This window comes from Ascaphus truei, chromosome 6 (assembly GCF_040206685.1).
Source record: "Ascaphus truei isolate aAscTru1 chromosome 6, aAscTru1.hap1, whole genome shotgun sequence".
Classification (NCBI taxonomy): Eukaryota; Metazoa; Chordata; class Amphibia; order Anura; family Ascaphidae; genus Ascaphus; species Ascaphus truei.
The window spans coordinates 96,948,501-96,962,499 of record NC_134488.1 but is presented as its reverse complement, the minus strand read 5'-3'; the positions used below and the strand labels follow the sequence as shown (position 1 = coordinate 96,962,499).

Genomic DNA, 13,999 nt, shown 5'->3' with positions numbered 1-13,999 from the left:
ATACACATGGCTGAATTAGATCATTTATCTCCCAGCTAAATCGCCAAATTAGCAGAGATGTAGATGCGAGTATAAATATTATCTAGCAATGATTCCAGTCCAGTGATGCAGGACATGACTCAATACAGCCACACTGAATGCAATTCTGATCAAGTAGCTCAGATCTGCAATATCTCAGCACTGTGGGGCTTATTATTTATTATTTATTTATTTATAAAATATTTTACCAGGAAGTAATACATTGAGAGTTACCTCTCGTTTTCAAGTATGTCCTGGGCACAGAGTAAAACAAATAATACATGGTTACATTATGAGTAGCTCAAACAAATAAATAGTGATTCACACCCAATTGATGACTAACAGCTTTTGTTTTTGAGCCACAATAAAGGCAGGTATTAAGTAATTTAATATGCCAACAATGGTTTGGGACTATTATGGCTCTTTATCAAGAATTAACATATTAAGCTGGTTATAATATTGTATAAAGACAGGTTTATCATTTGCATGAGTCCGTACACTGCTATCTTTCATGTAATATGCCATTTATGACACTGAAGTATGAGGTAGGCTGAAGTGCAATGACATTCTTCACAAATTATCCTGACATTTGTATCTCCGGGAACAGCACAAATCTGTCCTGTGTGTCCCCCCCCTCCCCCCCTTTCTTCTTCACCTCATGCGTTATATAGCAGTAAGGAGATGACAGGTTTGAGCTGTGCCCAGAGAAACAGAAGCCACTGATTTTATGAATATATCTTATTGCGTCCCAGTGTTGATAATCATGAATGTTGCTGTGCTGACACACAGAAAACGCACGGCATTAAAATGAGCAGAAATAAGAATACTGTCTAATAAAACGAACCTCTTATTAGAAAACTATTTGGATAACCATAAATGCTAATAAAGACCAATATACAGGTAAAATAAAGAAAACCTGTACTGTCACCAACAAAGAACACAACTGTTTAATTATATATGTTAATGTCATTGTCACAGAATGGCTATTATAAATAATATTACAGTGGTCATGTATATTTACAAATATTAGTTACAAATACAAAATACACATAATTCTATATTAATTTAAATTGTATCAATCAGATACTCAATGTGATACAATGTGTCAAACTTCATTTAAAACCACAAACTGTGTGTCATATGTTTGACGCACATATTGGGAACGATTCTAATACTTTTTAGCACTGTTTTTTTTTTTTTACGCATAAAACAATTAAAAAAAAAAAATTTATCTTGGTACCCCTAATGTATTTATACATTTATAATGATCTTGGGATAACCACGTGCAACATTTGTCAATTATCTTTGAAAAAGAATAAGAATGTATTCTCCACTCCAGCAAGCAGCAATTCGATCACTACTTGAATAAACACAGAGGCCCCGTAAGGAAGATTTCAGCTTTGCACTTTGTGAGTAGAATACATGACAGAATGTGCAAGTAAAGACTTGGAAACAGACGAGATTCACTGACCTCCCGTCCAGGCTATATATGCACTGTGATTCCGCATTAACTGCTATTAAACTCAATGGCAGGTAACATGGGAGTGCAGCGTGTTAAACTGTACTGGAAGTTAGCGAATCACCCCCTATGTGATCTAACTAGTTAAAGTTTTAGCAATAGGTTGAGAAAAAAGTCAAATGTAGTCATATCAGCAATTTAGAACAAAGTATTTAAATATGAGTGAGTTCACTCATTTGTAATAGCAGCGCTATTTTATAAGACCACTAAAACAATGTTTCACATTGAGAACAGTTGCAGAAGATCAGAAGAAACAGGCGATTATTGGTTCATGCTGTCAGGGGTGCAAGTTCAGAGTTAGGTGCCAAATTAAGATCAGGAAGAGACTTGGGGCTTTCAATGCATGCAAACTCACACTGACTTGGATAAGCCATATAATTATATATTCGTGCTGTGCCATTCAATCGGTAGCCTAGTATGCTTGTGGGTAAGGGCGTTTCTCTAAATGTTCTGAATATGGTACCCCAGAAAACCCTTCCAGGAGAGATAATGAACTCGCCCTTCTGGGAGTAGAAAATCTCAAGAGTAAATCCTGTGTAATATTTAGAGCCATAAGAATAGGTACAGTACTATGGCTGTAATGTTAAGGTCTGTATAAGTATATTATATCTGGCAATCAATAGTGCAGTATTTGGGCACGGCTTTGTATACCTGTGCCAAAAAATACAATTGCAGAATTTGCTCCTGGTAATTTGTTTCTGAATAGCACTAATCAGATTCAAGAAGACTAAATGAATGATAATACATTAAAATCATGGTCTGGAGTAGAGTCTCTGAGGAAACATTTAAAAGCACTTACTCTAGAAAACGGCAAGAAACTAATAAGGTGTTTATATAAATCACCACCGAAGGCACCTAGCTACATTTTCTGTATCCACAAGTCCCCACTGGAGGAGTGTGGTTAGACATTATCCCTACAATATACTCTGTATTATGGGTTGACATATACTGTGTCAATAGTAACACAGAGAAGCTCTTAGGCCGCGTTTATAGTGCCGGCGACGCAACCGATGACGTCACCTGTCGCCACTGGCGAAAGTTTCACTTTAGTTTGGAGCGACGTCGCTGGCGACAAGGCCAGTGACGTCACGAAGGGGGCAGGCAGATTGCAGAAGGCGCTCTGTGATTGGTGTAGAGACAGACATGTGGTGACAGTCTCTCCCAAAATGACATTTCAATGGCTTCAAAAAATTTTGTAGCTCCGTCGCTCTTACTATAAGCGCATGCGACAGATCCAATGTATTTGTTTTGGTGTGACGTCGTGTCGCCATGCACTATAAGCACAGCCTTAGCTGTACAAAAACAACAAACTGTGCAGTGTTTTCCTTATGATTGTAGCCAATAATTGGCTCCCTTCTGTAGCTGAGAGAAGGTGGCTACTTTTATTCATTCAGCAGCATAAATGAGTAACATCAAGACTCCATTAGCTAAATACACAGCACCCTTGACAGCTACAAAGATATTGTTTAGCAATATGTGAATGTTATTATATTTTGTGGTACTGCATTAAATATAGTGGATATTGTGGACTTCTTGCACTGGATACACTGCAATTGTCTGGACATTATTAGAAATGCTGAATCAAACCAAATATATGTATCTTCTTTAAAGAGTGGTAAACCTGTCCTTTTAATTATAGTGGACTTGCTGGTTTCTCTTCTCGGCTTTCATAAAGCCCCAAATTTCCAACATACCATTACATCATTAACCACTACACCGTCCGATGAGGTGGGATAACTCCATGGGATTGCGATTTTCAATTATTTTATTTCACTATGATTAGGCAGGATCGGCTTTGTGGAACTGGGGAATTTAGACTGTATAGATTAGGCAGGAAGAATAGTGTGTGTGTCTGTCTATCTGGGGTCCCCCCATGGTAAGCGTATGGGTGTGTTGGGGTCACCAAACTGGTGCCTTGCCAAGAATCAAGTATAACCTCAACCTGATTCTGCGGCTGTGCAGATTTGCAGGTGTGAATTAATTATGAACACTCTGATATGAGAATATTACTGATCTCCTACAAGTCCTTTCTTGAGTTTATAATTAAATGGTAAATCGTATAACAACCTTGGAGAAATAAAGATTACAAAAGGGTAAAGTATTATTTTAACACGCACAAGAGAGAGAGAGACTGCTACAGCTACCAATGACAGGTGCTCAAGAAATCCTTTTGTAGTTAAAACAATGGGGGCACAATATCCACAGCATGACCTACAATTGTCTGTCAGTTTGTCTCCAGGTCTCCAAATAAAGCAGACAAGCTGATGGCATTGCTCCTTTAAATGAAACAACAGTCTGTCACTAGCCAATGTGTGCGGAAAGAAACTCCTTTATGCCAGAGACCAGAGAAAGGCCTGCTCAGTGCCAGAAGATCAGATTTCCAAGTTACTAAGTCAACAAAGGGGGACAACCCTGTTTAGGTTAACAAACAGTGTCAGGAATCCAACAAGTGACACAAGGCCTGTATAAACGCATTCAGCCTTTTTGTTTTCCGTATAGAAATTACCACAAATAAGAGGCGATATATAACGCTTAATAATACGTATCAGCTAACCATGACCCGACTTCACAAGTCTTATCCATGATGGACGCGAGAATGGCCACGCAAATAAAGACGAATGCAGGGGTAACCAATTCCAGTCCTCAAGAGCTACCAACAGGTCAGGTTTTCAGGATATTCCTGTTTCAGCACAGGGGGCTCAATCAATGGCTCAGTCAAAGACTAACCCACCTGTGCGGAAGCAGGGATATCCTTAAAACCTGACAGTTGGTGGCCCTTGAGGACTGGAGTTAGCCACTCCTGAACTAATGCTACAGAACATTCCAGGCTAACCAGAAATCCTTATATTCCACGTACATTATTAGTATGTACTGTACTTAAAGTAGGATTTCATGCAGCCCACATACCCCTCCCTAGAAAATGCGCATGACACGATGAATAACACCGATGGGCACTCCACACTCTCACTCCTTCAGGATCAGTTTGGAAAAAGACACAGGAAAGAAAACGAGTCTAAAAACAGTCAGTGGCCTCCTTATTTTTTGCTTCGGGTTGAGACATTGAACAATCTTTCTAGAGGAAATGACAACTATATTTTACATCCAAAGAGCGTGAAAATGCTTATTTAAAATGACAATAATACAAATGATATATTTATAGTTTTTTTTCTCCCAAAATAGGACATCAGGTACTGTACATTTAAAGTACTTACAGAGAGAAGAATCAAAGGTAGTCCATATTGTGTGTTTTTTGGGGTACTTTGCGCCACTGACCATTAAAAGAGAACAGCTGCTGTGGGCTAAAAGTATATAGTCATATAGTCTAGAGCACAGGGCTCAACTACAGTCCTCAAGACACCCCCCCCACCGGTCAGGTTTTAAGGATATCCCTGCTTCTGCACAGGTGGCTCAATAAGTGGATCAGTCCAAGACAGCCACTTGTGCTGAAGCAGGGATATCCTGAAAAACCTGACCTGTTGGGGGGTTTTGAGGACTGGAGTAGAGAGTATTGAGTCATGCAATGCATCATTTCTGCTTAAGAATGTATTAAGAAAAGGCCATTGAGTGGCTGAAAAGAAACTGTTGTTTTATGGATAGAGAACATAAAGAGAAACTTGGAGATGTACTTTCTAGCTGCACGAAACTGCTAAAAACAGGTGTCTGTGAAATAACTTGAAACACCATATCCCACACACTCAGGAATGTATATATTCAGCACAACGTGAGCACAAATCAACGAAGCTGGGTTTGAACGGACAGACAATACCATGTAGGTGACAAAAAAAAAAAAGGATCTATTTTTAGAGCAATTCACTAGTGCATTTGGCTTTCTTGACTTTCTCGCAGCCGCAGCAATGTGATGTAAGCTCTCCCGCAGCAGCACCATGTTAACAAATGTCATCTTAAATCTGCAGTTCAAGCTGCCGTTTTTTTAAAAAAATATATGTTTTTTCCCCATTCAATATGTGCATCAATATAATCTGCACACTGACAAGTGATTAGCTAAGCTGCAGATCAATCCGTTCTCCTGTAATCAATCGCTTGCTCCGGGTTATTTAATTCAGTTCTTGCACAGCATTGTGGGCAATGTAGTCCTGGAATATGATTGACTGGGCAGTTACTAGATACAATTGGTGCACTGCTAGAGAGAGGGCGGGGCTCAAGAGTCAGAACCTATCAGAAGGGGAAGGGGGCTGTCACTTTTTTTTAATGCTACACATATTTTCTCATAGTACAGAACTGATTTACTGTATTTTAAAAAAGCACACATGTAGGATATTGCTTGAACTGCTACTTTAAAGGGGAAATCCCTCCTGGGATCAAAGTGGGGGTTAGGGTGAGGTCCCAGTGCGTTCTACTGCACGCGCGCCGGCGGGGGGGTGACGACGTGTGCACAGCGCTGCACCGCTTTCTGCGGTCCTGGGAGAGAGGGAGAAATTGCGACGGGAGGGGGCGTGGCGGTGGGTTTGTAGGGGCGTGGCCATGACCTCACGCGGTTGGTTTGTCCTCATTGGCTGAACCGCCGGCGGGGGCGTGGCCACACCTCCGTCGCAAACTCTTGAGTTTAAATTCCCCTGCCTGACTGAAAACCTGTCGCACACCGCTGGGGAAAGATGCGTGACAGGGTACTAACTGGGACCGGCCTGACTGGGGGGGGCGGAGCATGAACGCACAGCGCACGTAGCAAGGACTGGGGCCGCCCCCTTAGATTCTCACTGGTTCTTACAGATGTCACTGTGAAGGTTGTGTATTAAACTCCCAGCTGCAAAACCGGAGCAAGAAATGGCACCAGATTTAATCAAAAGACAAAAAAGACTGAAAGGAAGCAACGAGATGTTGTTGGTGTGATAAATAGGGTACATGTTTTTTTTTTTTTTTGCACTACTGTTGCTCCAGTTTTACAGCCAGGAGATTTTGATATAAGTGATCACACACCTCCCTTGCGACGACCCCCCCCCCACCCCCCCTCTCCTCATCTCATGTTGTTTATTGGCTCTCTGATAAGGACAGGGTGGGATACAGGTAATGAAAACATTCGATTGACAAACACTTATTTATAATTATTTCCCCCCCAAAAATGAAACAGCCATATTGTTTGCGATTAGCATGGTTACATTTGTATAGGGAAGCCAATTACATGCTTGTTTTCTGGCCGTGTACCTGGGATTGCACCTGTAAAGCGTATATTTCCCTTTCTGTGTAAATAAGGTCGCCTACTCACCTGGGGCCCCTAATTCAATTTACCTCATGATTACGTTCCCTCCAAGCTTAGCCTGTGCAGCCACCTGAGTTGTGCAGCTCACTCCCAGTTAGAGAAACAAGCAGGCGAAGGGAATGTACCACTTAAAGCAGCCCAACTGGTGACCCATTTGTGTGTGTGTTTATTTTTTTTAAAATAGGATTGAAGCAGGTAGTCTCCAGAGCTGGACCCCCGTTAATTTCAGCCCCGGGGACCCCCTGCTTCTGGACATACTTACCTCGGAAGGGTGTGCTGGTGTCTCTTTGCGCTTTAAATATCCCGCACCACGTGGGCCAATAGGAAGTCGCAAGGCATGACATCACGGCTTCCTATTGGCCAGGGTGACACGGGACATTTAAGCCGCCATTTGGATAGCGCTACCGGCAGTATCTTGGGAAAGCAGGGGGACCCTGAAATGAACGCGGTTCAGCTACGTAGACCCCCCGGCTTCAACCCTATTAAAAAAAAAAGGTGTCAGCAGTTCTGACACACAATTAACATACATTAAAGTGAATAGTAAAGGAAGAGAAACTCCTCGCGCATCAAATCTGCTGAAGAATGAACCAAACCAGTAACTGAAAAATGCTTCTTCACCTCTTGGATTCATTTTTTTTTTTAAAAAAGGCATCAAACACCAGGATGCGACCCATTAAACACACGATGGAACGGGTCACTAGTATTACGTGAGGGACGGCATCTGCAAGAGGAACCGTGTGTTAATCACTTCCTTGCCACTCTGCCTGGGAAGCAACTCCCTCCCAACCCTCCATGTCATCCTGCTGTGAATGAGGTCATCCCTGAATGCCACAGCCATATATGGAGACGTTTGCATGCTGATAAAGTGGTGCAATTACACGCATAATCAGCGCATTTAGGGCTGAATGTGGGTGTGTGAAAGTGGATTATTCATTAAGCGGTGATAGTGCCGATTGGGGCACTTTATGCATCAAGTGCCATGCACTCGTTTTTAACTCCCAGTTTGTGTTTGAGGATTGTCAAGGGAATTAAACTACCGTTCACTGCCCATAGGTCACTTGTCATATTCGGCCCACACAAATCATACACATTGGTTATTAGAAACATCGGACTCTCGGACGTCATGGCTTTTATAATCAACATTTCTGTTTGATGTCATTTGTATGAAACTTAAGATACCCCCCATTAGTTTTATTAACTACGGTTTTGATGGACAGGATGAGGGGCTTGTATATTGCAGATTCATCTCTATATAATGATTAGGTCTGTAAAAAAAAAACTGATAGTTTTTAAAATATTTAGAATATGCTTCTCTGTATGAAAGTTAAATCAAGATACTGTAAACCAGGCCTGCACAACATGCGGCCCGCCCGGACTCTCTGTGCCCGCCCGGCCTCTCTGTGCCCGCCCGGCCTCTCTGTGCGGCCCGCAATGAGATTTAAAAAAAAACAAATGGCGGCGATTCCCCGCGGTCCCGGGGGTGATGTGAGGTGCATTGGGGGTGAGGTGCATTGGGGGTGAGGTGCAGGGGGGGTGAGGTGCAGGGGGGGTGAGGTGCAGGGGGGGTGAGGTGCAGGGGGGGTGAGGTGCAGGGGGGGGTCATTGGAGGTGCAGGGGGGGTCATTGGAGGTGCAGGGGGGGTCATTGGAGGTGCAGGGGGGGTCATTGGAGGTGCAGGGGGGGGTCATTGGAGGTGCAGGGGGGGGTCATTGGAGGTGCAGGGGGGGGTCATTGGAGGTGCAGGGGGGGGTCATTGGAGGTGCGGGGGGGGGTCATTGGAGGTGCGGGGGGGGTCATTGGAGGTGCAGGGGGGGGGTCATTGGAGGTGCAGGGGGGGGGGTCATTGGAGGTGCAGGGGGGGTCATTGGAGGTGCAGGGGGGGTCATTGGAGGTGCAGGGGGGGTCATTGGAGGTGCAGGGGGGGTCATTGGAGGTGCAGGGGGGGGTCATTGGAGGTGCAGGGGGGGGTCATTGGAGGTGCAGGGGGGGGTCATTGGAGGTGCGGGGGGGGGTCATTGGAGGTGCGGGGGGGGTCATTGGAGGTGCAGGGGGGGGGTCATTGGAGGTGCAGGGGGGGGGTCATTGGAGGTGCAGGGGGGGTCATTGGAGGTGCAGGGGGGGTCATTGGAGGTGCAGGGGGGGTCATTGGAGGTGCAGGGGGGGTCATTGGAGGTGCAGGGGGGGTCATTGGAGGTACAGGGGGGGTCATTGGAGGTGCGGGGGGGGTCATTGGAGGTGCAGGGGGGGTCATTGGAGGTGCAGGGGGGGTCATTGGAGGTGCAGGGGGGGGTCATTGGAGGTGCAGGGGGGGTCATTGGAGGTGCAGGGGGGGTCATTGGAGGTGCAGGGGGGGTCATTGGAGGTGCAGGGGGGGTCATTGGAGGTGCAGGGGGGGTCATTGGAGGTGCAAGGGGGGTCATTGGAGGTGCAGGGGGGGTCATTGGAGGTGCAGGGGGGGTCATTGGAGGTGCAGGGGGGGTCATTGGAGGTGCAGGGGAGGGTGGTTGGAGGTGCAGGGGAGGGTGGTTGGAGGTGCAGGGGAGGGTGGTTGGAGGTGCACGGGGGATGATTGGAGGTGCAAGGGGGGAGAAGGATGTGAGGTGCAGGGGGGGAGAGTGATGTGAGGTGCAGGGGGGGAGAGTGATGTGAGGTGCAGGGGGGGAGAGTGATGTGAGGTGCAGGGGGGGAGAGTGATGTGAGGTGCAGGGGGGGGAGAGTGATGTGAGGTGCAGGGGGGGGAGAGTGATGTGAGGTGCAGGGGGGAGAGTGATGTGACATGCAGGGGGGGAGAATGATGTGAGGTGCAGGGGGGGAGAAGGATGTGAGGTGCAGGGGGGGAGAAGGATGTGAGGTGCAGGGGGGGTGGGTTGTGTGTGGTGTGCAGGGGGGTATTGTGTGTTTGATGTGGAGAGGGAGTATTATGTGTGTGGGTGAGGGGGAGAGATGGGGGTATGAGAGATAGATGGGGAGTATCGCAAAGGTTGATAGTGAGGGGTTCTGGGGGAGGTATGAGGATGATGATGAGAGGTACTGGAGGAGATGATGATGATGATGATGATGATGATAATGATGATGATGATAATGATGATGATGATTTTACCCGTGCGGCCCAAATTTTTTTTCCTTGGAGCAGTTCGGCCCTTCTCGCTTTACAAGTTGTGCAGGCCTGCTGTAAACCAATAGTGGCCAACTCCAGTCCTCAAGGGCCAGCAACAGGTCAGGTTTTAAGGATATCCCTGCTTTAGCACAGGTGGCTCAATCAGTGGCTAAAGCAGGGATATCGATAAAACCTGACCTGTTGGTGGCCCTTGAAGACTGGAGTTGGCTGCCCCTGCTTTAGACCAATTCTGCCGCCACTAGTATGTGCAAATTAAATGGGTATTGGTTATATAGAGCAACAGGGGAAGAGGTTAATGGTATATATCAATTTGATGTTGTCTTCTAACAATTATTCCAGAAACCATGCTGCTTATTAAACAGATGTTACATGTGACAAAAAAAACCACATCTCTTAAATTTGATGCAGATGGAATAGTTAAAATGTACATGTCACTGAATTATGAGAGACTGGTTTATATACAGTAATTCTTTAAATTATCTAAATAAGCTACATAAAATGTGAACGCTGTGTAATGCAGCAGGTAAAAGCTCTAATGAAGTGGATAGGCCCCAATGGCGAGTCACTACCCAGAATCCCAAATCTGTCTCTAAACCACTGTGTGGCAAAAATAATAATAGTGTTTTCCTTATATAACCATGACAGTGTATGCATACATAGAATTTTGCAGGTACAAAGAGTCCGTGCCCTGTAGACCTTACAATCTAACAGGGAGATTGGGGGAATTCCCCAAGGTAATGAGGAGATTGGACACTGGAATTCAAACCAGATCCACCCGATTTGAAGGGAGCGACGTTACCACTGGGCTTCTCTTTCAGCTATAATGCAGTGAATGAAGCAAGTATGGAGACATACAGATACACTCATCGGTATCTTTGCTAAATGAGCGCGAAACCTTTTAACATTATCTCAGTATAATAAAACAAGTCCCTGAAAATGAAGCAACCCTTTAGAAAATGTGGTGCAGAAAAGGCCTGCGTCGCTTGCATGGAAATGTAGCATTTCAATGCATGGACTGTTTTTAAGTATCTTACTGTGGTGAATCTCAGACAAAGAAAGTACTGTACAGTACTTTCATGGCAAGCACTAGCAGATTCACTAGCAATCTGAAGTATGTTCTAGGGAAAGAAAAATGTCGGGACTCTGGAGCGATTTCCTGATAATTATTTCTATGCATTCCTGACTTCAAGTTGGGGTTATATCCGAGAGAAAGTGCACAGATCAGGTCACTTGTGTCCTGCAGCATTTGTTCTGGAGCTTTTACAGGACACAGATAAGAGCCACGGGCTGCATTGTATGTTTACCAAAGTGCTGGCACTCCCCCTAAAAAAGCAGCAGGGTTATGAAACACTCAAGGGTCAGCCTGGCATGTAGGCCAACTGGCTCTACAATCCAACCCACATAACTACGGGCTTATGTCCAAGCGGTTTACTTTTCTTTGGCCTCATTAGCTGTACTGCGGCCTAGCCAAACAATTCTGCGCCCCCTGGCTCATTGTAGGGACACACACAGCACACTGGCTCTCACACTGGTTCTGCCTGGCCAGCAAATACTCAACATTTTTTGGCTCTTGTATGTGACTTTTTTGAAAGAGCCCTACATCGCAGTCCTATCTCTCACTTACAATCTGACCACTAAAACGTTTTCTCAGTTACAGCTCTATTGTCCAAACACTACACTGATGCATACTCATCATTCCATATATTCATTAGGTGCTAAAATATAAAGTGGGTACACAATGCATTGAGTGAAAAGGAAACGACTGAATTGCGTGGACCAATAACCAAGAAATGAAATAAGCAGATGATTCAATTAAGTTCATTAAATAAATATTTGATTTTGAGAAACTGTACAGTTTCAGTACAGAAAGTGTGGAAACAGTTTCAGGCGAGGAGGAGAATCCAGCTTTTGCAGCCAACACAACATAGACAAATTCCTCGCAATGCAGGTCTCCTCTAGGACAGAGGAACAAAGTAGCGCTCTACTCACTAGTTCATAATGCAACTCTCCATCCAATGTGACAGCCAAGAACAGAGGAGGAACGCGTAGACCAATAACCAAGGGATTAAATAAGCAGATGATTCAATTACGTTAATTAAATATTTTATTATGAGAAAATGAACATAATTGACTCATGCATGCTGCCTCTTGAAAAAGTAACAATGTGATTTACAGGTGTTAACATTCAAAATATCACCCCGGGGAGACTTCCCCCTCCCATTCACTAAACAAAAGAGGGAGACCCCAGAAATAGGAACAGTAAACTAGCAATCCAAACACAGCAAAGGAGCCCCCACTACACATGAAGTAACACATTGCACCGGCACAATATTTTATTATCCTGTACTTCAGGGCTGCACCACATACGGCCCGCGGCCCGTCTGGCCTCTCTGTGCGGCCCGGCTCGTGATGACTCTGGCCGGGCGCCAGTTAATTAAATAAATTAAAAAAAAAAAAGTTTAAAAAAAATGGCGGCGATTCATCTCTCCTCCCAGCCCCCTCCCTCCCTCTCCCTCCCAGCCCCCTCCCTCTCCCTCCCAGCCCCCAGGTTTTGCGGTGCGCGGGGGCAGCAGCAGTGTGAAAAACGGGCTGGTGGGGGGTGGGTGGGTGTGAAAAACGGGCTGGTGGGGGGGTGGGCTGCTGACAAGTGAGGGGGGGCTGGGCTGCTGACAAGTGAGGGGGGGCTGGGCTGCTGACATGTGAGGTGCAGGGGGGGAGAGAGTGATGTGAGGTGCAGGGGGGGGAGAGAGTGATGTGAGGTGCAGGGGGGGGAGAGAGTGATGTGAGGTGCAGGGGGGGGAGAGAGTGATGTGAGGTGCAGGGGGGAGAGAGAGTGATGTGAGGTGCAGGGGGGGAGAAAGTGATGTGAGGTGCAGGGGGGGGAGATACTGATGTGAGTTGCAGGGGGAGGGTGAGAGTGATGTGAGTTGCAGGGGGAGGGTGAGAGTGATGTGAGTTGCAGGGGGAGGGTGTGATGTGAGTTGCAGGGGGGGAGAGAGTGTCATATTGAGGGGAGGGGGAAAGAGTGTCACATTGAGTGGAGGGGGAGAGTCATATTGAGGGGAGGGGGAGAGAGTGTTATTAAGGGGAGGGGGAGAGAGTGTCATTGAGGGAAGAGAGACATGGGGGGATGCTGACTATTGGGGGGGGATGCTGACATGGAATGGGCTGGGGGGATGTGGAGGGGGGTATTGTGTGTTTGATGTGGAGGGGGGTATTGTGTGTTTGATGTGGAGGGGGGTATTGTGTGTTTGATGTGGAGGGGGGTATTGTGTGGGTGAGGGGGAGAGATGGGGGTTTGAGAGATAGATGGGGAGTATCGTAAAGATTGATAGTGAGGGGTTCTGGGGGAGATATGAGGATGATGATGATGAGGAGAAATGATGACGATGATGATGATGATGATGATGATGATGATGATTTAACCCGTGCGGCCCAAATGTTTTTTCCTTGGAGCAGTTCGGCCCTTCTCGCTTTACGAGTTGGGCAGGCCTGCTGTACTTCAACTAACCTTTTTTGCAAGCTAGAAAACAAAATGGCAACGGGCAAATGTGCTGGAGTGTATTGATCCAAATAGATGCAGAATCTACGTACGGTTTTATACAATACTTTGATATTGCACAGATTTTACATAAAAGGGATATAATGCAAATTCCATTGTGTACATTATTCTACAGGTTACAGAAATGGTAATTGTGGCGCTGTTATAAAGGGGGGGGGCGGGGCGGGAGAGAGAATTTACTTTGAACAAGAGACTTGTGCAGCCGTAAAAACCAGTAACACATTACAGAGAAATGTTCCCAGCCTTTCTGGGGAGAGGGAGTTAAATAATGCACATAAACTCACTGCTTTCACTCACAATTGACACAAACAAGTGTATTTTTACATAGTACTGTACTGTACTTGGATAAGAAACAAATGGAAGCTCTAAAGTGGACCTAATGTAACCTCTTCATGGTCTGAGGTACAGCTAGACCTCTCACTCACAGGGATAAAAAAAACAGAATGGTCTGCTATGCGTCAGACTAATAATTGACTCCTACCTTCAACTGCCACAGAGTCAACTATGTATCTGACATCATTAAGCAAAACCGGCTTTCTTGTTACAGATAAGGAAACATTTTTAGAA

The 13,999-nt window shown here is 45.5% G+C and overlaps 1 protein-coding gene across 6 annotated transcripts in view; it reads right to left on the bottom strand.

The window, feature by feature from the left end:
- The window catches only part of LOC142497458 (myosin-10-like), a 148,021-nt gene that overhangs the window by 94,910 nt on the left and 39,112 nt on the right, over nucleotides 1-13,999 (bottom strand). The gene's annotated exons all lie outside the window — the stretch shown is intronic.